The 26,176-nt window shown below is 39.8% G+C and overlaps 1 protein-coding gene across 1 annotated transcript in view; it reads left to right on the top strand.

The window, feature by feature from the left end:
- LOC118927129 (mediator of RNA polymerase II transcription subunit 18) overlaps window positions 1–26,176 on the top strand; it is a 183,417-nt gene that overhangs the window by 50,467 nt on the left and 106,774 nt on the right. The gene's annotated exons all lie outside the window — the stretch shown is intronic.

Consider the following 26,176-nt stretch of genomic DNA (forward strand, 5'->3'; position numbering starts at 1 on the left):
TAGCCGTGTCCACACAAGTCACGGCATACTAATGTCCTTCCAATATGGGCAGAGGCCCAATATGGTCTATCTGTCACCTGATAAGGGGTATTGGCCCCTTATTGTCCCATGTTGCTGTGGGACTTGGTGTAAGTCCCTCTTAGAGCACACAAGGCACTCCTTCCGGGCTCGGCTGACTTCTTCAAAGGTCAGTTGTAAGCCCCACCGATGGACTCCAGTCCACATTGTCTTTTGCCCTGCGTGCAACAAATGCTGATGTAGCCGTTGGGCCACACCAGAGGCAGGCTCCTTCTAGCCAGTGTACCTGGGCCTATGTGTCTACTTCATCATTCCCTGGGGATGCCAAAGGCAAATGGCCAGTCACATGATATACGGTAACAGTCTTAGTCTGACCAGAGTTCCATAGGTCTTGCCACAGCTCTTGCCTTCAAAGGGGCTGGTGACCAACCATCCAGTTGGCATGGTACCACATCAGTAGCCACAGGGTCAAGCCCTGATAGATAGCCCAGCTGTCAGTGCAGACAACTATAGGGGAAGGCTTCTGGGTGATCGCAAGCCATACTGCCCACAACTCAGCCCATTGGCTGCTCTTCCCATCTCCGTCCTCCATCCATATTGTCTCAGTCTTAGGATGGAAAACCACTGCCCTCCACTTTGGGGGCTGCCCACGACTGGAGCTGTCTGTATACCAAGAATCTTCAGGTATAGGGGCTTTTCCTTCCTGATAAGAACTCTCGGCTAGCAATGACTCAAAAGCAAGTTCTTCCTGCTTTCCACTGGTAGAGGTCACTGGGCCCAATAAGCATTGGAGTTCTTCACTTAAGGGGCTAGTAGAGAGGGCGCTATGCTGCTGTAAATATGCACCCCATTTGGCCAGTGTAGACATCTGTGTGTCACACCACTCCGTGGCCTTTGGGTCCAGTCTTAAATCCACCCAGTGATGGGATAGGTGGTTTTTACCTTTGTCAGAGCTGTTCTAGTGATGAGCTCTGTAGCCAGCAAGGCATGGTACATAGCAGCCAGTTGCTTCTCTATCAAGGTATACTGGACCTCTGCTCCTTTCCATAGTTGTGACCAGAATCCAATAGGTTGGCATGTCAGTTCAATCCACTGCCAAAGATGCCATCCATAACCATTCTTCAGTTACATGAACATCTAGCTCACAGGGTCTTGATGAGTCCATTACACCCAAGACCTGTATGGCCTTGACTGCCTGCTCAGCAGCAGTAAAAGCAGCTGCACATGTTTCATCCCAGTCCCACCTGATGCCCTTTGATACCAACTGGTATAAGGGCTTCAGAATTTGTGCCAAGTGTGGGATAAACACTTTCCAGTAACCCAAAAGACCCAAAAACTCTCATAATACTACCACAGTGGTAGGAGTAGGGAAAGCCTAGATTTTGTTTATGACTGCTTCAGGAATAACTTTAGTTTTACCTGACCAGAAAACCCCCAAGATTTTTACAGACAAACCAGGTCCCTGAACCATTGTGCTGTTCACAGCCCATCCTTTCTCCTGTAGCTTTTGCAGCAGTCTAGGAACTGCCCCTTCTAAATCTAAAAGGGAATCAGACGTGAGCATAATATCAATGTAGTGATAAAACTGCACCATTTGCAGTTTCTTCCATGTGGCCAAGTCCTGGGCTACAAGTCCATGACAGATGGTGGGACTGTGGAGGTATCCCTGTGGAAGGACAGTGAATGTCCACTGCCATCCTTCCCACATGAAGGCAAACTGTTCCTGGCTTTCCTGTGCTATGTCAATAGAGAAGAAAGCATTAGCAAGGTCTGCTACATAATGATATGTTCCCAGCTCATGGGTGAGGGTGTCCAGAATGGCTGCTATAGAGGGGACAGCAGCATGCAAAGGGGGTGTGACTTTTTTCAATTCCCTGTAGTTCATGGTCATACACCAGGAGCCATCTGGCTTTTTCACTGGCACCCTGGGGAATTAAAAGGACTATGAATGGACTTTATGATGCCTACCTTCTCCAACTCCTATAGAGTTTCTCCAATTTCCTTGTACCCCCCAGGCAATTTTTAAAAATTTTGTTATCATTAATCTACAATTACATGAAGAACATTATATTTACTAGGCTCTCCCCTACCCCAAGTCGCCCCCACAAACCCCATTACAGTCACTGTCCATCAACATAAGATGTTGTAGAATCACTACTTGTCTTCTCTGTGTTGCACAGCCCTCCCCTTTCCCCCACCACCCACATTATACATGCTAATCATAATACCCCCTTTCTTCTTCCCCGCCCTTATCCCTCCCTACCCTCCCATTCTGCCTTCTCTTTCCCTTTGGTAACTGTTAGTCCATTCTTGGGTTCTGTGATTCTGCTGCTGTTTTGTTCCTTCAGTTTTTCCTTTGTTCTTATACTCCACCGATGAGTGAAATCATTTGGTATTTGTCTTTCTCTGCTTGGCTTATTTCACTGAGCATAATACCCTCTAGCTCCATCCATGTTGTTGCAAATGGTAGGATTTGTTTTCTTCTTATGGCTGAATAATATTCCATTGTGTATATGTACCACATCTTCTTTATCCATTCATCTATTGATGTACACTTAGGTTGCTTCCATTTCTTGGCTATTGTAAATAGTGCTGTGATAAACACAGGGGTGCATCTGTCTTTTTCAAACTGGGCTGCTGCATTCTTAGGGTAAATTCCTAGAAGTGGAATTTCTGGGTCAAATGGTACATCTATTTTGAGCATTTTGAGGAACCTCCATACTGCTTTCCACAATGGTTGAACTAATTTACATTCCCACCAGCAGTGTAGGAGGGTTCCCCTTTCTCCACAACCTTGCCAACATTTGTTGTTGTCTGTCTTTTGGATGGTGGCCGTCCTTACTGGTGTGAGGTGATATCTCATTGTGGTTTTAATTTGCATTTCTCTGATGACAAGCAATGTGGAGCATCTTTTCATGTGCCCGTGGGCCATCTGAATTTCTTCTTTGGAGAACTGTCTGTTCAGCTTCTCTGCCCATTTTTTAATTGGATTATTTGCTTTTTGTTTGTTGAGGTGCGTGAGCTCTTTATATATTTTGGATGTCAACCCTTTATCGGATCTGTCATTTATGAATATATTCTCCCATACTGTAGGGTACCTTTTTGTTCTATTGATGGTGTCCTTTGCTGTACAGAAGCTTTTCAGCTTGATATAGTCCCACTTGTTCATTTTTGCTTTTGTTTTCCTTGCCCGGGGAGATATGTTCATGAAGAAGTCGCTAATGTTTGTGTCCAAGAGATTTTTGCCTATGTTTTTTTCTAAGAGTTTTATGGTTTCATGACTTACATTCAGGTCTTTGATCCATTTTGAATTTACTTTTGCGTATGGGGTTAGACAGTGATCCAGTTTCATTCTCTTACATGTAGCTGCCCAGTTTTGCCAGCACCATCTGTTGAAGAGACTGTCATTTTGCCATTGTATGTCCATGGCTCCTTTATCGAATATTAATTGACCTATATGTTTGGGTTAATGTCTGGAGTCTCTATTCTGTTCCATTGGTCTGTGGCTCTGTTCTTGTGCCAGTACCAAATTGTCTTGATTACTATGGCTTTGTAGTAGAGCTTGAAACTGGGGAGTGAGATCCCCCCCACTTTATTCTTCTTTCTCAGGATTGCTTTGGCTAGTCGGGGTCTTTGGTGTTTCCATATGAATTTTTGACCCCCAGGCAATTTATACTGTATTTGTCATAAGGTACAGGCAGAGCTACAGGTGGGTGCTTAAGCATGTCCCCTCAGAACTTCCTTTACCTCATGTACCCTCAGTCTGAACTCACCTGCAGTGGTCTGTAACCACAGGCCCTGCAGGATAGCTATCCCTAAAATATATTCAGGGATGGGAGAAATGTGCACAGTATACTCTCCTTTGGGAGTAAATGCCCTATCCCCAATGGGATTTGAGTTTTTTTCACTCTAATTGCCTTACCCCCATAGTCATCTATCACAACGGGTCCTGGGAAAACACTCAGGGTTGCCATGAATCAGAGAACACTCAGCTCCTGTGTCCACCAGCACCAGAACATGTTGTAACATTCACAGGGGACCAATGAGTTGCTAATTCTACATGGGTCTCCTGTCCCCACCACATCCCCCAAGGTGGGGACCTTGACCTCCCTCAGTCAAACTGTGATGCCCAATCATCCTCCTTTGATGGTGAGGGCCCAGGCAAATCCTGAATACTGTCCCCCAGGAAGTTTAGCAGGGACCCAGGCCAGACATGAGGCCTTGACTCTGGCTTCCGTGTCCTGGACCTCAGTGGCAGGAACTGCTGCTCTGGCTTCAGTTGGTGCCACAGTTCTAACAAGATTCTATTGGGCTGCCCATCATGTTTCTCTTTCACTACCCCAGACCTTATCAAATCAGCCCACACTGGGTCCTTGAAACCTTCACCGGGCCTTTTGCACCTCTCCTTTCAGTCGTAGCCCATACTTCCTTCCATGCTCTTATTGTTTCAGTCTCCCCCAGATCTCCTGAAATATGAATAGCCTCACTTATGGGTTGCCCTATGTGGGGGGCAAGAGTAGTCACTAGGGACCCAAAGAGATGTTAGAGCTGTATGTTACACCAGATTTCTCATTCCTACAGTGAACAACAACTCATTGGGGCCCTGGGGTCCATATTATAGATGATATTTTTCATACCCAGTTCCCACAGAGCCTGTTGGAGCTCTACCTACGTTTTCCTACTAGTGGGTAAATATTGTAAATCACCCTGATTAGGCCAAACTGCCCTGATGGCAGCTGTCAGCCCTCCCAAAAGTGTCTGATTCCCTGAGGCATGACAGGCACTTTGCAACCGCTGCCAGAGGGAAGGGTGAGTGGTCAGGGAAGCCAGTCTACTCATCTCGGTACCAACATAACAATATTTTCCACCCCCATATCCCAGAGACCTAAAAGCCATGTAGGCAGAGATTCAGATGGCTTCTGTCTATACTGGACACTCATGTCCACCAGTTCATCCTAGGTATAGGGGCGGAGCATGGAGTGCTCCACAACCTGGGGAGGGGTCGGCTCCTCCCCCTGAGGAGCCTGCGGTTGTGTTCATTTTTATTAATTACGGCCGGGCAGGCCTTTAATACCAGAGAGGGTGGTACCTTGGGCAGTGGCCTCGGCAGCAAATTGGCCAATGGCCCTGCCTACTCCTCTTCTCTCCACCCCCTCCACTCCCATCCCCTGGCCCCTCCACTCCCATCCCCTGGCTCCCCCACAGCCTCCTGCAACGCAGCTTTTCCTGCCGCCTCACCACCCCGCCCCCCACCGTCAGCACTGCTAAGGAATCTTCCAGGCCTGTCTAATAACTGTCTCTCTTCCTGAAGGGCATCCCATAAGTTATTGCCCAGCTCCTCCAAGCAGTGCTGAAGTGTGTTTCCTGCCTAAGTCCCTCTTTCTCCTCACTAACCCTCTCGATAATCCTCTCTCCTTGATAATATTTTCCACTCTCTTGATGAAAAGAGACCCTACAATGCCAGCCGCTACACGGCCACTCAGGGCCTCTAAGCAGCCTTCTAACTGGAAGGCTAATTCTGCAGCTTCTGGTGTCTCCACCCTTCCCCAGTTCTGGGGAAGGCCCCACCCCTCTAGGGGGTACTTTGCGCTAGATCAGTTTCCCATTAGGGGCTCCCAAATTGGAAGCCCCACAGATAGGGGGACAGTAACAGGTGAAGCTGCACCCTCTGCCACTGCATCCACTGGGGCCTCTCCACTATCCACAGCAGGGTTCCGGGCATCTCCCCACCATCTCTAGGGGCAGCCCTCCCAAAGGTTGCACTCATTTAAGACAGATTTTGGGTTCAGAGATCCTGCTGACTACCACCAGATGTAACTCCAGGGAGAGGAAATCCTGAGGGCAAAATACCTCTAAAACTGAAGTCAGTCAAAGGGAGAAATAAAGTTGAAAACCTGTTTATTGCTTACAAACTGCGGTCCAGGAGCCGTCTCTCTCCTGCTCTGGCAGAAGCAGGGGAACCTCCACAACCTCTCAGGTTCAGATAATCCCTCAGTCACCCAGGTAATGACCCATTGATATGGAGATGAACTCTGCTCTCCACCCCTTAGGAATGCCTGTTGATATGGAGATACACTAAAGTCAGGCAACAGATTCTGGAAATTCTGCAATTTTATCCACAGTGGGCTGGACAGTTTCAGAAAGTGATTAAAGTTTGGAATAGCAGTTATAGAAAAGTGTAAGGGAGCCAACCATTGATAAGGGGAAGGGCTGCTAAACAGTAGTTAGGGCCCCCGGCTGAGGTCAGACACAAATTATCCCATAGTCCACCCATTCTGTCTCCTGCATTCTCAGCAAAACATTTCTTGAATACTGTTGATGTGTGGCCTAAAAGACAGACTGTATCATAATAAAAGGCTCTGGTGCCACCATCTCTGAGCAAGTCACAAGTTTTATGCTTCAATTTTCTCATCACTAAAAGGGTCTCAGTTAGTTGATCTCTCAAAATTCTAAGGTTTTATGATTTACAACCAAAAACATTCCAAGGGGTTTTAGGAGAGGAAGTATATTTGGTGGCTGTTTGATTTTTAGGGAAGAGATAGTTGAAACTACACAGCTTTCAGATTCAAGCCTATTTTTCAGTTTAACTTCTCTATTATAATGGTTTAAAGCACTAGTTTTGACAATATGAAAATTCTCCCATATTTACTCAATATAATGCATTAGTTATCTTTGGAGTCTAAAGACTTGGGTTCTAGTTCTAGTGTTGTCACTTTATGGCTGTGAATATCCAAGCCAGCTAACCACTTTAAACTTTTGTTTCCACATTTATAAAATAGGGATGGCAACCATTTCTTCAGAGATGTCAGATGGGATCATGTATGTGAGAGGTCTTTCTAAAATGAATAGTGTTTAACAAATGTGAGAAAGGGAAAAAGGGGTGGGACTGTGGTCAGTGTTAAATGAGAGAGGGAACACTGGTTTAAAGTGTCAGGCATATGGAGTGTAAGGGAAACCTCTCAGGATGTGAACTGTCAGTGCATTGAATTTAGAAATTTATTTGTGGTATGTGATGTTGCTGGGTGTTTTTCCAAGTATACATGTAAAGTCAAATCTGATCTTTAATCAAATCTATGACTTTAAAAAGCTTCATTGTTAAAATTCTCAGCGTTTATTCTCATGTGAACTTGTTAGTCAAATTTCCAAGAGTATTTTTTAGATAGATGTTGACTGTACTTTATCAAAGGGTAGATAACAGCTTTATGATCTTCTGACGGAACTTAAGTGCATTGCTTGGTTGGTTTGCTTCCTCTAGGGATGGCTGCTTGTGATGGAGCTCAATATATTTGATGTCTTACAGAGAGATCTCCGGCCCTGACTCTACCCTGCATGGGACACCTGGTTCATAACTAGTTTATTTGATCTCTCTGCCCAGTTGCTTACTTTCTTCTTTTTTAACTTTGGTTTAAAAAATGTGGTGTCAAAAGTTGGTATAAAAGATGAATAATTCATCCTTACCTTGAGTGAGACCAGACCACTTTGTCCATGTCTCTGCAGGGTGTTGTTACCTCTTTAGCCTGTTTACCTCTTTATTCCCCCACTAAACAGTACCTGTTTTTTAAAATAAACTGAATTAAAGATTCCTATGTTGTTGGTTTCACTGTATTTAACCATTAAATAGTGCTGCCACATAGGTCTTTATAACTTTTTTCTTTTAAAATGAAATTACTGGATCAACAGGTATGAACATTTCTATAGTGCTTGATTGGTATCACCAAATTGTTTCAATATCAATATTCTAATTTGGAGTGCTGTAACAGTTTATACTACTTTATTCACAACCAATCTTACTAATAATATATTTTAATATTTTACGATAAATACATTTCCCATTTAATAGTTATACATGGTACATAATTATTGTTTTAACATTTTAATTATTAGGAAAGTTAAACTTCTCATATGAATGTAAATTCTGTCCTTGTTTTTTGTTCATTCATCTACTTAGGTCTTTATGGTCTTATTTTTGTAAGCCTTTTATTATGGATAGCAAATTTACTGAATGACTTCCCCCAGTCTGTGGTGTGTGTTCTTATTTTTGTTTTGTTTTGTATGGAAACTTAAATATGTTGTGCCATAGTTATTCAGTCTCCTTTTTAATTTCTTGTATTTCTTCTGTTATTAGAAAATTATTTCTCCATAGGTGGAGTAAATACTTTTATTTCTCAACTTCTGTTTCTGTTAATCTTTGTTTTTTTTCACCTCTTGGAAAGATTAATGTTGATGTGTGGGATAGAATTTTTAATCTAAGTTAATTTTTTCATAATGCTTTCAGTAGCTTTGCTTTATGAGGATGTTTTGAGTTTGGAAGAACAAAATTAAAGTGTTCTTATAAATCTTGAGCTATGAATATCCTAGGTCATTAGAAATTAAAATTTGTCACTTTATAAGGATGAAGGGTATTAAAAAATTAAGTATCTTCCTCACACTAGTGCTGTGATGTATTTCATTTCTTCTTTACCTCAGAATAGGGTTCATAGAGAAATGGTTGTTGCTTGAGTGAGTTGTCTATTAAACAAGGTTAAAAAGTAGAGCCCTGAAACCTTCCCCTACCACTCTACTACTCCAGTGAGTAACAGCTAGAAAGAGGAATAATTTCCCTCCTTCATGGATAATCCCTTTTAAATATGCTGCCAGTAGATACCAAAGAATAACTGTACAAAACCAGTTATCAGGTGTGAAGAGCACTTTCCACTTCCTTTTACTTGCACACACCAAGCTTTGCCTCCTGTCCCTTCCCCTGAATTTAAATTTGAGGGAGAGCATTATGATTTAGGATATGAGTGCCTCTTTGCTGTGTGGATTAAAGCATGACACAATACCTGTCACCTAAAGGAATACCAATCAGATTGGGAATTTTATGAACAGTCTTTTACATACCTCCTGTGGCATAAGAGAATGAGAATTTTGTTTCTTTCCAAATGCATTAATCATTGCACACATTTTTTTTTTGTGTGTGTGTGTGTGTGGTAAAATTTACCATTCTGAGTTTCTTTTTTTTCTTTTGGTATCATTAATCTACAATTACATGAGCGACATTATGGTTACTAGACTCCCCCCATCACCAAGTCCCCACCACATACCCCATTACAGTCACTGTCCATCAGCGTACTAAGTTGCTGTAGAATCACTATTTGTCTTCTCTCTGTTGTACAGCCTTCCCCGTGCCCCCCACCCCCTACATTATAACTGCTAATTCTAATGCCCCTTTTCCCCCCTTATCCCTCCCTTCCCACCATCCCTCCCCAGTCCCTTTCCCTTTGGTAACTGTTAGTCCATTCTTGGGTTCTGTGACTCTGCTGCTGTTTTGTTCCTTCAGTTTTTCCCTTTATTCTTATATAAATGAGTGAAATCATTTGATACTTGTCTTTGTCTGCCTGATTTATTTCACTGAGCATAATACCCTCTAGCTCCATCCATGTTGTTGCAAATGGTAGGATTTGTTTTCTTCTTATGGCTGAATAATATTCCATTGTGTATATGTACCGCCTCTTCTTTATCCATTCATCTACTGATGGACACTTAGGTTGCCTCCATTTCTTGGCTATTGTGAATAGTGCTGCAATAAACATAGGAGTGCATATGTCTTTTTCAAACTGGGCTCCTGCATTCTTAGGGTAAATTCCTAGAAGTGAAATTCCTGGGTCAACTGGTATTTCTATTTTGAGTTTTTTGAGGAACCACCATACTGCTTTCCACAATGGTTGAACTAGTTTACATTCCCACTAACAGTGTAGGAGGGTTCCCCTTTCTCCACATCCTGGCCAACATTTGTTGTTGTTTGTCTTTTGGATGGTGGCCGTCCTTACTGGTGTGAGGTGATATCTCATTGTGGTTTTAATTTGCATTTCTCTGATGATTAGAGACGTGGAGCATCTTTTCATTTGCCTGTTGGCCATCTGAATTTCTTCTTTGGAGAAGTGTCTGTTCAGCTCCTCTGCCCATTTTTTAATTGGCTTATTTGCTTTTTGTTTGTTGAGGTGCATGATCTCTTTATATATTTTGGATGTCAATCCTTTATCAGATATGTCTTTTATGAATATATTCTCCCATACTGTATGATGTCTTTTTGTTCTATTGATGATGTCCTTTGCTGTACAGAAGCTTTTCAGCTTGATATAGTCCCACTTGTTCATATTTGCTTTTGTTTCCCTTGCCCAGAGGAATATGTTCATGAAGAAGTTGCTCATGTTATGTCCAAAAGATTTTTGCCTATATTTTTTTCTAAGAGTTTTATGGTTTCATGACTTACATTCAGGTCTTTGATCCATTTTGAATTTACTTTTGTGTATGAGGTTAGACAGTGATCCAGTTTCATTCTCTTACATGTAGCTGTCCAGTTTTGCCAACACTAGCTGTTGAAGAGGCTGTCATTTCCCCATTGTATATCCATGGCTCCTTTATCATATATTAATTGAACATGTATGTTTGGGTTAATATCTGGACTCTCTATTCTGTTCCACTGGTCCACAGACCAAATTCTATTCTTGTGCCAGTACCAAATTGTCCTCATTATTGTGGCTTTGTAGTAGAGCTTGAAGTTGGGAAGCGAGATTCCCCCTGCTTTATTCTTCCTTCTCAGGATTGCTTTGGCTATTCGGGGTCCTTTGTCATTCCATATGAATTTTAGAACTGTTTGTTCCAGTTTGTTGAAGAATGCTGTTGGTATTTTGATAGGGATTGCACTGAATATGTAGATTGCTTTAGGCAGAATGGCCATTTTTACAATATTAATTCTTCCTATCCATTAGCATGGGATGTGTTTCCATTTATTGGTATCTTCTTTAATTTTCTCATGAGTGTTTTGTAGTTTTCAGGATATAGGTCTTTCACTTCCTTGGTTAGGTTTATTCCTAGGTATTTTATTCTTTTTGATGCAATTGTGAATGGAATTGTTTTCCTGATTTTTCTTTCTGCTAGCTCATAGTTAGTATATAGGAAAGCAACAGATTTCTGTGTATTAATTTTGTATCCTGCAACTTTGCTGAATTCAGATATTAGTTCTAGGAGTTTTGGAATGGAGTCTTTAGGGTTTTTTTTTTTTGTCATTAATCTACAATTACATGAAGAACATTATGTTTACTAGGATCCCCCCTTCACCAAGTCCCCCCCACAAACCCCAGTACTGTCCGTCAGCGTAGTAAGATGTTGTAGAATCACTACTTGTCTTCTCTGTGTTGCACAGCCCTCCCCATGCTCCCCCCTACATTATACATGCTAATCATAATACCCCCTTTATTTTTTCCCACCCTTATTCCTTCCTTCCCTCCCATTCTCCCCAGTCCCTTTCCCTTTGGTAGCTGTTAGACCATTCTTAGGTTCTGTGATTCTGCCGCTGTTTTGTTCCTTCAGTCTTTCTTTGTTCCTATACACCACATATGAGTGAAATCATTTGGTCTTTGTCTTGCTCCACCTGGCTTATTTATACCCTCTAGCTCCATCCATGTTTTTGCAAATTGTAGGATTTCTTTTCTTCTTTTGGCTGAATAATATTCCATTGTGTATATGTACCACATATTCTTTATCCATTCATCTACTGGTAGACACTTAGGTTGCTTCCATTTCTTGGCTATTGTAAATAGTGGCTTTTGGATGTAGAGTTCTATAGAGGTCTATTAGGTCCATCTGTTCTAGTGTGTTGTTCGGTGCCTCTGTGTCCTTACTTATTTTCTGTCCTGTGGATCTATCCTTTGGAGTGAGTGGCGTGTTGAAGTCTCCTAAAATGAATGCATTGCATTCTCTTTCCTCCTTTAGTTCTGTTAGTATTTGTTTCACATATGCTGGTGCTCCTGTGTTGGTTGCATATATATTTATAATGGTTATATTCTCTTGTTGGGCTGAGCCCTTTATCATTATGTAATGTTCTTCTTTATCTTCTGTTACTTTCTTTGTTTTGAGCTCTATTTTGTCTGATACTATTACAACACCTGCTTTTTCCTCCCTGTTATCTGCATGAAATATCTTTTTCTATCCCTTGACTTTTAGTCTGTGCATGTCTTTGGGTTTGAGGTGAGTCTCTTGTATGCAGCATAGAGATGGGTCTTGCTTTTTTATCCATTCTATTACTCTGTGTCTTTTGATTGGTGCATTCAGTCCATTAACATTTAGGGTGATTATTGAAAGATATGTACTTATTGCCATTGCAGGTTTTAGATTTGTGGTTACCAAAGGTTCAAGGTTATCTTCTTTAGTATCTTACTGTCTAACCTAACTCACTTATTGAGCTATTTTAAACACTGTCTGGTGATTCTTTATTTCTCTCCATTCTTATTCCTCCTCCTCCATTCTTTATATGTTGGTTGTTTTATTCTGTGCTTTTTTGTGTTTCCTTTAACTGCTTTTGTGGGTAGTTGATTTTATTTTTTGTCTTTAGTTAGTATTTGGTTGGTCTGCTTTCTTTGCTGTGATTTTATTTTCTCTGGTAACATCTATTTAGTCTTAGGAGTGCTCCCATCTAGAGCAGTCCCTCTAAAATACCCTGTAGAGGTGGTTTGTGGGAGGCAAATTCCCTCAACCTTTGCTTGTCTGGGAATTGTTTAATCCCTCCTTCATATTTAAGTAATAATCGTGCTGTATTCTTAGTTCAAGGCCCTTCTGTTTCATTGCATTAAATATATCGTGCCATTCTCTTCTGGACTGTAAGGTTTCTGTTGAGAAGTCTGATGGTAGCCTGATGGGTTTTCCTTTGTAGGTGACCTTTTTCCTCTCTATAGCTGCCTTTAAAACTCTGTCCTTGTCCTTGATCTTTGTCATTTTAATTATTATGTATCTTGGTGTTGTCCTCCTTGGGTCCCTTCTGTTGGGGGTTTTGTGCACTTCCGTGCTCTGATCGATTATTTCCTTCCCCATTTTGGGGAAGTTTTCAGCAATTATTTCTTCAAATACACTTTCTATGCCTTTTTCTCTCTCTTCTTCTTCTGGTACCCCTATAATGTGGATATTGTTCCTTTTGGATTGGTCACACAGTTCTCTTAATATTGTTTCATTCTTGGAGATCCTTTTATCTCTCTCTGCATCAGCTTCTATGCATTCCTGTTCTCTAGTTTGTTTTCCATCAGTGGCCTCTTGCATCTTATCCATTCTGCTTATAAATCCTTACAGAGATTGTTTCATTTCTGTAATCTCCTTCCAGACATTATCCCTTAGCTCCTGCATATTTCTCTGCAGCTCCATCAGCATGGTTATGAGCTTTATTTTTAATTATTTTTCAGGGAGATTGGTTAGGTCTATCTCCTTCTCAGGGTTTGCCTCTGTGATCTTGGTCTGTATCAAGTTCTTCTGCCTTTTCATGGTGATAGAGGTATTTGTGGGGAGCTGGCGCATGTGTTGGCTAAGAGAAAGTCCCTTCTTGCTGGTTTGTGACCTTCCTCTCCTGGGAGAACAGCGACCCCTAGCGGCTTGTGCTTGGTAGCTGTGTGCAGACAGAGTCTCTAATTCTTGCCCAGCTCCTGTGGTGCTCCGCGGTTGCTGTGCGCGTGGCTGGCCTCAGGCGGCTTCTCCAATATGGTGGAGCCACGTCGGAGGGGGGAATGGGCGGGAGGCCGTTCATCGCTGTGAGGGGCCTCCGAGTTGTGCTGCCGCCCAGGGGGTTAGGGTGCCTGGTGTTCCCTGGGATCCCAGCTGCTAGGCTAAGTGTCCCGGGACGTTTCCGTCCAGCTGTGGGGTCCCTGTCCCTTTAAGACTTTCAAAAAGCACTCGCTTTTCTTTGTCCCAGGGGTGCCGGCTGCGGGGACCCACTCACAGGTTTTACTGTCCTGTTTCCCTAGTTTCCAGCACCCCACGCACGCACTGTGTATCTGTGCTCTGGTGCGGAAGGCTTGGGCTGGCTATTTAGCAGTCCTGGGCTCCCTCTCCCTCCCTGCTCTGACTCCTCTCCTCCCGCCAGGAGCTGGGGTGAGGGGCGCTCGGGTCCCGCTGGGCCGTGGCTTGTATCTTATCCCCTTTGCGAGGCGCTGGGTTCTTGCAGGTGTGGATGTAGTCTGGCTGTTGCCCTGTATCTTCTGGTCTCTCTTTTAGGAATAGTTGTATTTTCAAAAATATATATGGTTTTGGGAGGAGATTTCCGCTGGTCTACTCATGCCGCCATCTTGGTTCTCCGAGTTTTTAGGGTTTTTTATGTACAATATCATGTCATCTGCAAATAGTGACAGTTTGACTTCTTCTTTACCAATCTGCATGCCTTGTATTTCTTTGTTTTGTCTGATTGCCCTGGCTAGGACCTCCAGTACTATGTTGAATAACAGTGGGGAGAGTGGGCATCCCTGTCTTGTTCCCGATCTTAGGTGAAAAGCTTTCAGCTTCTTACTGTTAAGTATGATGTTCACTGTGGGTTTTTCATATATGGCCTTTATTATGTTGAGATAGTTGCCCTCTATACCCATTTTGTTGAGAGTTTTTATTTATCATGAATGGATGTTGAGTTTTGTCGAATGCTTTTTCAGCATCTATGGAGATGATCATGTGGTTTTTGTCCTTCTTTTTGTTGATATGGTGGATGATGTTGATGGATTTTCAAATGTTGTACCATCCTTGCATCCCTGAGATGAATCTCACTTGGTCATGGTGTATGATCCTCTTGATGTATTTTTGAATTCAGTTTGCTAATATTTTGTTGAGTATATTTGCATCTACGTTCATCAGGGATATTGGTCTGTAATTTTCTTCTTTTGTGGTTTTGGTATTAGAGTGATTCTGGCTTCATTTGTAGAATGAGTTTGGAAGTATTCCCTCCTCTTCTATTTTTTGGAAAACTTTAAGGACAATGTATATTATGTCTTCTCTATATGTCTGGTGAAATTCAGCGGTGAATCCGTCTGGCCCAGGCGTTTTGTTCTTGTGTAGTTTTTTGATTACCAATTCAATTTCTCTGCTGGTAATTGGTCTGTTTCGATTTTCTGTTTCTTCCTTGGTCAGTCTTGGAAAGTTGTATTTTTCTGGGAAGTTGTCCATTTATTCTAGGTTTTCCAGCTCATTAGCATATAAATTTTCATAGTTTTCTCTAATAATTCTTTGTATTTTTCTGGGGTCCGTCGTGATTTTTCCTTTCTCATTTCCGATTCTGTTGATGTGTGTAGATTCTCTTTTTCTCTTAATAAGTCTAACTAGGGGTTTATCTATTTTGTTTATTTTCTCAAAGAACCAGGTCTTGGTTTCATTGATTTTTTTTGTATTGTTTTATTCTTCTCAATTTTATTTATTTCTTCTCTGATCTTTATTATGTCCCTCTTTCTGCTGACTTAGGGCTTCATTTGTTCTTCTTTTTCCAATTTCAATAATTGTGACTTAAGACTATTCATTTGGGATTGTTCTTCCTTTTTTATATAGGCCTGGATGGCAATATAGTTTCCTCTTAGAACTGCCTTTGCTGCATCCCACAGAAGTTGGGGTTTTGTGCTGTTGTTGTCATTTGTCCCCATATATTGCTTGATCTCTGTTTTAATTTGGTCATTGATCCATATCTCTCCCTTCTGATTCTTCCTCCTCTATTGTTTATATGTTGTGTTTTATTCTGAACCCTTTTGTGTTTCCTTTGACTGTTTTTATGGATAGTTGATTTTATTTAGGAGCATGTTGTTAAGCCTCTATGTGTTTGTGAGCCTTTTTGTTTTCTTTGTACAATTTATTTCTAGTTTTATACCTTTATGATCTGAGAAGTTGGTTGGTAGAATTTCAATCTTTTTGGATTTACTGAGGCTTTTTTTGTGGCCTAGTATGTGGTCTATTCTGGAAAATGTTCCATGTGCACTTGAGAAGAATGTGTATCCTGCTGCTTTTGGGTGTGGAGTTCTGTAGATGTCTGTGAGGTCCATCTGTTCTAGTGTGTTGTTCAGTGCCTCTGTGTCCTTACTTATTTTCTGTCTGGTGGATCTGTCCTTTGGAGTGAGTGGTTTGTTGAAGTCTCCTAAAATGAATGCATTGCATTCTATTTCCTTCTTTAATTCTGTTAGTATTTGTTTCACATATGTTGGTGCTCCTGTATTGGATGCATAGATATTTATAATGATTATATCCTCTTGTTGGACTGCCCCCTTTATCATTATGTAATGTCCTTCTTTATCTCGTTACTTTCTTTGTTTTGAAGTTTATTTTGTCTGATTTAAGTACTGCAACACCTGCTTTTTCTCCCCATTGTGCGCATGAAATATCTTTTCCATCCCTTCACTTTTAGTCTGTGTATGTCTTTGGGTTTGAGGTGAGTCTCTTGTAAGCAGCATATAGATGGGTCTTGCTCTTTCATCCATTCTATTACGCTGTGTCTTTTGATTGGTGCATTCAGTCCATTTACATTTAGGGTGATTATCGAAAGATGTGTACTTGCTGCCTTTGCAGGCTTTGGATTCATGGTTACCAAAGGTTCAAAGGTAGCTTCTTTATTATATAACCATCTAACTTAATTCTCTTATTAAGCTATTATAAACACAGTCTGATGAATATTTCTCTCGCTTCTTATTCTTCCTCCTCCATTGTTTATATGTTAGGTGTTTTATTCTGTACTCTTTTGTGTTTCCCTCAACTGTTTTTATGGTTAGTTGATTTTGTTTTTTGCTGTTAGTTAGTATTTGGTTGGTCTGCTTTCTTTGCTGTGATTTTATTTTCACTGGTGACATCTATTTAGTCTTAGGAGTCCTTCCATCTAGAGCAGTCCCTTTAAAATACCCTTTGGAGGTGGTTTGTGAGAGGCAAATTCCCTTAACTTTTACTTGTCTGGAAATTGTTTCATCCCTCCATCAAATTTAAATGATAATCATGCTGGATACAGTAGTCTTGGTTCGAGGCCCTTCTGTTTCATTGCATTAAATATATCATGCCATTCTCTTCTGGCCTGTAAGGTTTCTGTTGAGAAGTCTGATGATAGCCTGATGGGTTTTCCTTTGTAGGTAATCTTTTTTTCTCTCTCTGGCTGCCTTTAATATCCTGTCCTTGTCTTTGATCTTTGCCTTTTTAATTATTTATATATCTTGTTGTTGTCCTCCTTGGCTCCCTTGTGTTGAAGATCTGTGGGCTTCCATGGTCTGAGAGACTATTTCCTTCCCTAGCTTGGGGAAGTTTTCAGCAATTATTTCTTCAAAGACACTTTCTATCCCTTTTTCTCTCTTCTTCTTCTGGTACCCTTATAATGCGAACATTGTTCCATTTGGATTGGTCACACAGTTCTCTTAATATTGTTTCATTCCTGGAGATCCTTTTATCTCTCTCTGCTTCAGCTACTCTGTTTTCCTGTTCTCTGATTTCTATTCCATTAACAGTCTCTTATACCTCATCCAGTCTGTTCTTAAGCCCTTCTATAGATTGTTTCATTTCTGTTATCTCCCTCCGCACTTCATCCCTTAGCTCTTGCATATTTCTCTGCATGTCCATCAGCATGCTTATGACTTTTATTTTGAATTCTTTTTCAGGATGATTGGTTATATCTATCTCACCAGGCCCTCTCTCTGGGGTTGTCTGAGTGGTTTTTTGACTGGACCAGATTCCTCTGCCTTTTAATGCTAATAGAAGTTGTTGCAGGCAGGTGGCGTGTGTGTCAGCTGGGAGAACAAAGTCCCTTCCTGTTTGTTGGTTGCCTTGCCCTTCTCTGCTGCCTGTGCTGGTTACCCGCACACTGGGAGCAAACTCTGGGACAATCTCCTGAGCTGCCGTGGGCGGGGCCATCCTCAGGTTAGCCTAGAGCACTGCGGGGGGTCACAGCCACCCCAGTTGTGTTCTGCTATGAGAATGGCACCCATTCGTGCCTTCCGGACCTTGTTCCGGCTTCCGCTGCCTGTGCCAGTTACCTGGCACATTTCTGATCCGCAAATGTTAAAAATAAATTTTAAATATAAAGGAAGATTCTGGGACAATCTCCTGAGCTCCCATGGGCGGGGCTGCCCTCAGGACTTTCTGACATTTTTAAGTGTACCATTTTAGTGACATTAAGTACATTCACAACATTGTGCAGCCATCACCACTGTCCATTTCCAGAACTTTTTTTTATCATCCCAAACAGAAACTCTGTGTGCATTAAATATGAACTCCCCATTTCCCTCCCCACTGAGCACCTGGTAACCTCTATACTAGGTTCTGACTCTGTGAATTTGCCTATTCTAGGTGCCTCATAAAAATGGAATCATAATGTTGGTCTTTTTACCTGGCTTACTTGTTTTATTTTTAAAACAACTTCCTGTTTGTGCTTACATGTCTTTTATTTGGTAACAAAATCAGAAGTTCCACATTAGCCTCTTCACCCTGGAGGAAAGGCACCATTTGAATGATGTGGAAAAGCAAGCATTTAACTATCTTCAGGGTGTTTGTATTAAGGAACTAATAAGAAAAGGTTTAGAGAATTTGGTAAATAAAATATTTTACTCTGTGTTAGTGCTTTTAGAGGGCAGAACAGAGAGGGAAATATTAAGGAGCAGTTATTGAGCAACTTCTTCCTTTTAACTAAAAGAGATTAAAAGGGTTAACCTTCTAAACATCAACTATGCCATATTAAATTCCTGTGAATAGTGAACTTAAATATTATTTCATTGGGAAATATTTGTACTTGATATTACTATGATCCAGGATACATGAAACTTTTTTTTAACTCCATTTAAGTCAGTCTTTGCATTGATCATTTTTCCTAGATTTCTGACACTGTAGATTTATGTAACAAAACTGCATCAATTAAAAAGAAACTTCTTTGCCTGAGGTCCAACTTTAGTGTCAAGTATTCCTGGAGAAGAATAAGATTATTAATTCTGATCTACAAATGTTAAAAATAAATTTGAATTGTAAAGGAAGCTTTAATAAAAAATTCAGATAGTTTAGATGTAGGTAAAATAAAAAGCAAAGTCCTTACCATCTTCCTACTGTTTCTCTTATTCCTACTCCCATACCCTCCAAACTTCCACTAAGAGTTACCACTGGTTAACAATTTTGGCGAGAATCCTTCTCCTACCTATCATATTTGTTTCTTTTTTATTCAGCAATATATTGTGTATACCTTTTTATGTCAGACATAGTAGATATCCTTCATTCTTTTTAGGGTATACATATGTTCTATGTATAAAGGTTTCATGCATTAACCATTTACCTATTGACAGGCATTTCTGGTATCTCCAGTTTTTTCCATAACAAATACTGCCACAGTATCTTTGTGAACAGAAGTAGCATATTTGTGGTTTAGAAGTGGAATTGCTGGGTCAAAGATTTACAGTTTTGCATTTGATTGGTACTGCCAATATGCCCTCCAAGAAGATACTTTTTTTGGAGTCAGTTTTTGAACCAAACTATTTTTGATTCAGTTCATGAGAATGTTTTCTTGAATACCACCAATACTGGATATTTATTTTTCCAGCTTTCTTGAGGTATGATTGACAGATCAAAATTGTGTGTATCTAAGGTATTCGACATAAAGTTTTGATATATGTATACATTGTGAAATGATTACAATCAAGTTAATCAACATATCCATCACCTCACACAGTTACCATTTGCGTGTGGTAAGAACACTTGAGATCTATTCTCAGCAAATTTCAAATAGACGATTATTATTAATATACATTATTATTAAATATAGTCACCATGCTGTATATCAGGTCTCCAGAATTTATTCATCTTATACCCTTTAATCTCTATTGCTCCTTTTCCCCATCTTCTCTCCTCCATCCCCACCCCCATACTGGATATTTAAATCTACAAATTTTTAGCCATTCAGATAGCCAAGAAAAAACAAAACAAAATTCCTTTTACATTGGCATTTTCCTTGTTAGTAATCAGGTTGAACATATTTTCATGTTTATTAGTCACTTGTATTTCTTCAGTAAATTCCATTATTGTTCTTTGCCTAATTATCTGTTCATGTGCCGTAATTAGCAATTTTAAAAAGTCAAGCTGAGAACAAACACAAATTTTGTTTCTTTATGTTTTTAGTTTGGGTATAGAATTATATTTGGAAATTTTATAAATGTATTTTTATCATAGTTTGCTGCCAAAATTGTTTAAAAAATAATTTGATATCTTACTGAAAACTGTGGCTTTTAAGTGTTTTGCTTTTGGATATTTTCTCTTAATGTGACATGTATTATACCAGAAAGAAACAGTGCTGCCTTTTTCTAGGTGTAGATTTTGTCATGCTCAGTGATGATGAGTTGCCCTTTCTCATATCAGTATTTTTCCTGAAAATCATGTACTTTATAACTGAAATACCTCTATCTAATGATATTTCCTCAGAGTAACTTTGCTTATCTGTGAGCCACACCTGTTTAAAAGAGCTGATTCATGTCTCTTGGTGGTAATAGACCATGTTGAACTAGGAGGAGGAGATCACAGGTTTTCTTGGAAGGGGAAATTAATACTAATTTTATGTCTTTACCGTTAAGTAATATGTTAGATATTGGATATTTGTGCTTAAAAAGTAAAGTTATCTTAAGTGTAACTTTTTTGACAGACTTTTTAAGACATTCATAAAACTTCATCTTTCCTGAGAGCATGATTATAAATCTCTTTATGTTCCATTTTCCTTGTAATGAGGCAGAAACAAAGTTCTTTAAGAACTGATTCTATTTGTAGTTACCAAATTTCTGTACAGAATACTAACAAAAATAGTTCAGACATAACAAAGAAGATTGTTTTAGGGAACTGTGGAGGTTTTCTAAAGTTTTCCAATTTCCAGTCAAAAGGGTTGATTCTCTGGTGACAGATAATAAAGGTACACATAGATTATCTCCTTATATTAAGATAGTAGCATCTGTCTGAACAATTGCAGGTCACTCTAGAAGAGCAGATGAAACACTTACTTGTTTGCTTTGGATGTGCTTTTAAGTCAAGTCCAAGAAATAAGTGGAAATAGTACTTTAATTGTCCTCTGCCAACATAAATTGGTTTCCTTCATAATGTTTTTGACATTATATATTTTGATCAAGCTTAGAATCATGAGAGAGCCAAAATCTGTTTTGAGTTCAGTTTTAGAACAAAAACCAAAGAGTGCAGTGAGCTCTTTTCAGCTAGAAGTCCAGCCTGCCTTCTCATGTGGTTAAAAAGGAAAGGGAAATCTTTCCCTTGCTACCTGTGTTTCCATTATTACTCATATATTGTATTAATAGCTATTTTTAACATGGCCATTTCTTCTACTTTCCTAGTATTGTTTCTTAAGGGTAGCAACCATAAACTTTTCTCCTTTGTATGCTGCCTAACATGGCACTTGGCATATAATTGGTTAAGAACTACTTGCTTCGCTGAGCGGTTGTTAAGTACCCACTATGTGCAGGCACAGCCCATTTGTTACTGTTTTATTTTTTAACAAATATTGTTTCATAAGATTCTCACAACTCTTTGAGGGTGGGTATTATTAATTCCACTTGGAGCCACAGGACAAAGAGATTAAGTTGTTCTCCAGTATTTTGTGACCAAAATAACTAATCAGGTTTTTTTACTTGAAGCATAGTCAATACAGAATATTACATTGGTTTCAAGTGTACTACATATTAATTCTGCAATGATATAAATTACAAAATGCTTACTATGATAAATGCAGTTACCATCTCTCACCAAAGATATTATAATATTAATGAGTATATTCTCTATGCTGTACTTTTCATACTATGACTTCCTTATTTTATAATTGGAAGTCTGTACCTCTTTATCCCCTTCATCTATTTTGTCCATGCCCCCAGCTCCCTCTGCTATGGCAACCACCAGTTTGTTTTCTGTATTTATGAGTTTTTTTGTTTGTTTTATTTGTTACATTGCACAGATAAGTGAAATCATATGGTATCTCTTTCTCTGACATACTTCACATAGCGTAAATACTTGGTCCATCCATGTCACGTATGGCAAGATTTCATTCTTTTTTATGCCTGAATAATATTCTTTTGCCTATATGTGCCACATCTGCTTTATCCATGGACACTTAGGTTACGTCCATATCTTAGCTATTATAAATAATGCTGCAGTAAACATAGGCATGCATGTATCTTTTCAAATTAGTGGTTTTGTTTTTCTTCAGGTAAATACCCAGAAGTGGAATTACTGGGTCCCATGGTATTTCTGTTTTTAAATGTTTGAGGAACTTCCATTCCATATTGTTTTTTTGTTTTTTGTTTATTTTATTTTATTTTATTTTATTTATTTATTTTTTTGTAGATAATTATTTTTTATTGAAGGGTAGTTGACACACAGTATTACATTAGTTTCAGGTGTACAACACAGTGATTCAACATTTATATACATGATAATTCTAGGTACCAACTATCACCATACCAAGTTGTTACAATATTTTGACTATATTCCTTATGCTATACATTACATCCCGGTTACTTATGTATTTTACAATTGGAAGTGTGTACTTTTTTTTTCTTTTCTTTTTTTTTTTTTTTGTGAGGGCATCTCTCATATTTATTGATCAAATGGTCGTTAACAACAATAAAATTCTGTATAGGGTAGTCAATGCTCAATGCACAATCATCAGTCCACCCCAAGCCTAATTTTCATCAGTCTCCAATCTTCTGAAGCATAACGAACAAGTTCTTACATGGAGAACAAATTCTTACATAGTGAATAAGTTACAAGGTGAACAGTACAAGGGCAGTCATCACAGAAACTTTCGGTTTTGCTCATGCATTATGAACTATAAACAGTCAGTTCAAATATGAATACTCATTTGATTTTTATACTTGATTTATATGTGGATACCACATTTCTCTCTTTATTATTATTATTTTTAATAAAATGCTGAAGTGGTAGGTAGATACAAGATAAAGGTAGAAAACATAGTTTAGTGTTGTAAGAGAGCAAATGTAGATGATCAGGTGTGTGCCTGTAGACTATGTGTTAATCCAAGCTAGACAAGGGCAATAAAACATCCACATATGCAGAAGATTTCTCTCAGAACAGGGGGGTGAGGTTCTAAGCCTCACCTCTGTTGATCCCCAATTTCTCACCTGATGGCCCCCCTGCGACTGTGCGTGTCTTAGGTTGTTCCTCCCTTGAGGAATCTTACCCGTCTCTGGCTAACCAGTCATCTTCCGGATGTAAAGTTGGTAAGTGAGAGAGAAGCCTTATTGTTTGAAAAGGTTAGCTTTTTACTTCTTTGCAGAGTTATGCCCTGTGGCTTCTATGCCCAGCATTTGTCTTGAGGTATCTTTACCACTTGGAAGAATTATGATACTCGGTAAATTTGATATGAGGCACAAATTCTATTTAAGGGTTGTAATTAGGAAGGAAGAAGAAAAGCTATAGAAGTAGCAGGCGGAAGAAAACATGGGAAGATTGATTATTTCTTTGACATATCTTCTTGTAGAGTAACTTCAGCATGTATAGGTTTTAAACTACTAATTAAATTGCGCACACACATTAACATAATAGGAGAATAATTACATAACCAAAGCATACCTGTAATTATCATCCATCTCCAGTGAAACCAAGAAAACCAGTTAGGCACCTTAGGCATTTGTGAAAACTTATCTATGATATGGTGGATATTGTCCAACTGAACTTGAACAGTCTTAGAGAAATCAGACCAATTAAAACAACCCATTCCTGGGGACTGTTCACATCCCATATGTTCTTTTAACAGTAAATAGTCTGTAGTTGTAAGATTTTGGAGCGCTACAATTTGCACTTCTCCTAATTCTTGGTTGAGTTCCAACAGTATAGATCCAGTCAAATTTGTTGTTTTACTGTATGCACAGGCCAGGTTAGATATCTCCTTCTTCATTCCCATGGCAAGTCCAGGAACTGGTGGGATGAGTGCATCTACAGCTGTAGCAGTGCGTGGATCTTTGTTGGGGTTTTTTGATGATCATCTTCTGGCATGAGTCTTCCAGAGAGTGCTGATGTTGGAAGTTCTTTTTCATATCGTATCTTAGTTGATTTTCGGGGTAGCCCAATTAGGCTTTGATCCTCTGTGTAAACACGAACAGGCCCTTTGCCTACACTTTTATATGCCCTTTATACCCTTGTGTAGAACTCATTGGAGGTCACCACACAGGAACTGCCTTTTTTTTTGGTATCATTAATCTACACTTACATGACGAATATTATGTTTACTAGGCTCTCCCCTATACCAGGTCCCCCCTATAAACCCCTTTACAGTCACTGCCCATCAGCATAGCAAAATGTTGTAGAATCACTACTTGCCTTCTCGGTGTTGTGCAGCCCTCCCCTTTCTCCTACCCCCCCATGCATGCTGATCTTAATAAACCCCTTCTTCCTCCCCCCCTTATCCCTCCCTACCCACCCATCCTCCCCACTCCCTTTCCCTTTGGTACCTGTTAGTCCATTCTTGAGTTCTGTGATTCTGCTGCTGTTTTGTTCCTTCAGTTATTCCTTTGTAGTTATATTCCACAGATGAGTGAAATCATTTGGTATTTCTCTTTCTCCGCTTGGCTTGTTTCACTGAGCATAATACCCTCTAGCTCCATCCATGTTGCTGCAAATGGTAGGATTTGCCCTCTTCTTATGGCTGAGTAGTATTCCATTGTATATATGTACCACATCTTCTTTATCCATTCATCTATCGATGGACATTTAGGTTGCTTCCAATTCTTGGCTATTGTAAATAGTGCTGCGATAAACATAGGGGTGCATTGGTCTTTCTCAAACTTGATTGCTGCATTCTTAGGGTAAATTCCTAGGAGTGCAATTCCTGGGTCAAATGGTGAGTCTGTTTTGAGCATTTTGATGTACCTCCATACTGCTTTCCACAATGGTTGGTTGAACTAATTTACATTCCCACCAGCAGTGTAGGAGGGGTTCCCCTTTCTCCACAGCCTCGCCAATATTTGTTGTTGTTTGTCTTTTGGACGGCAGCCATCCTTACTGGTGTGAGGTGATACCTCATTGTAGTTTTAATTTGCATTTCTCTGATAATTAGTGATGTGGAGCATCTTTTCATGTGTCTGTTGGCCATCTGTATTTCTTTTTTGGAGAACTGTCTGTTCAGTTCCTCTGCCCATTTTTTAATTGGGTTATTTGTTTTTTGTTTGTTGAGGCGTGTGGGCTCTTTATATATTCTGGATGTCAAGCCTTTATCAGATCTGTCATTTTCAAATATATTCTCCCATACTGTAGGGTTCCTTTTTGTTCTGTTGATGGTGTCTTTTGCTGTACAGAAGCTTTTCAGCTTAATATAATCCCACTTGTTCATTTTTGCTGTTCTTTTCCTTGCCCAGGGAGATATGTTCAAGAAGAGGTCACTCATGTTTATGTCTAAGAGGTTTTTGCGTATGTTTTCTTCCAAGAGTCTAATGGTTTCATGACTTACATTCAGGTCTTTGATCCATTTTGAGTTTACTTTTGTATATGGGGTTAGACAATGGTCCAGTTTCATTCTCCTACACGTAGCTGTCCAGTTTTGCCAGCACCATCTGTTGAAGAGACTGTCATTTTGCCATTGTATGTCCATGGCTCCTTTATCAAATATTAACTGACCATATATGTCTGGGTTAATGTCTGGATTCTCTAGTCTGTTCCATTGGTCTGTGGCTCTGTTCTTGTGCCAGTACCAAATTGTCTTGAATACTATGGCTTTGTAGTAGAGCTTGAAGTTGGGGAGTGAGATCCCCCCTACTTTCTTCTTTCTCAGGATTGCTTTGGCTATTCGGGGTCTTTGGTGTTTCCATATGAATTTTTGAATTATTTGTTCCAGTTCATTGAAGAATGTTGCTGGTAGTTTCATAGGGATTGCATCAAATCTGTATATTGCTTTGGGCAGGATGGCCATTTTGATGATATTAATTCTTCCTGGGCAGGATGGCCATTTTGATGATATTAATTCTTCCTAGCCATGAGCATGGGATGAGTTTCCATCTGTTAGTGTCCCCTTTAATTTCTCTTAAGAGTGACTTGTAGTTTTCAGAGTATAAGTCTTTCACTTCTTTGGTTAGGTTTATTCCTAGGTATTTTTTTTTTTTATGCAATTGTGAATGGAGTTGTTTTCCTGATTTCTCTTTCTGTTGGTTCATTGTTAGTGTATAGGAAAGCCACAGATTTCTGTGCGTTGATTTTGCATCCTGCAACTTTGCTGTATTCCAATATCAGTTCTAGTAGTTTTGGGGTGGAGTCTTTAGGGTTTTTAATGTATAGTATCATGTCATCTGCAAACAGTGACAGTTTAACTTCTTCTTTACCGATTGGATTCCTTGTATTTTTTTGTTTTGTCTGATTGCCGTGGCTAGGACCTCCAGTACTATGTTAA

Source organism: Manis pentadactyla, chromosome 4 (assembly GCF_030020395.1).
Source record: "Manis pentadactyla isolate mManPen7 chromosome 4, mManPen7.hap1, whole genome shotgun sequence".
Classification (NCBI taxonomy): Eukaryota; Metazoa; Chordata; class Mammalia; order Pholidota; family Manidae; genus Manis; species Manis pentadactyla.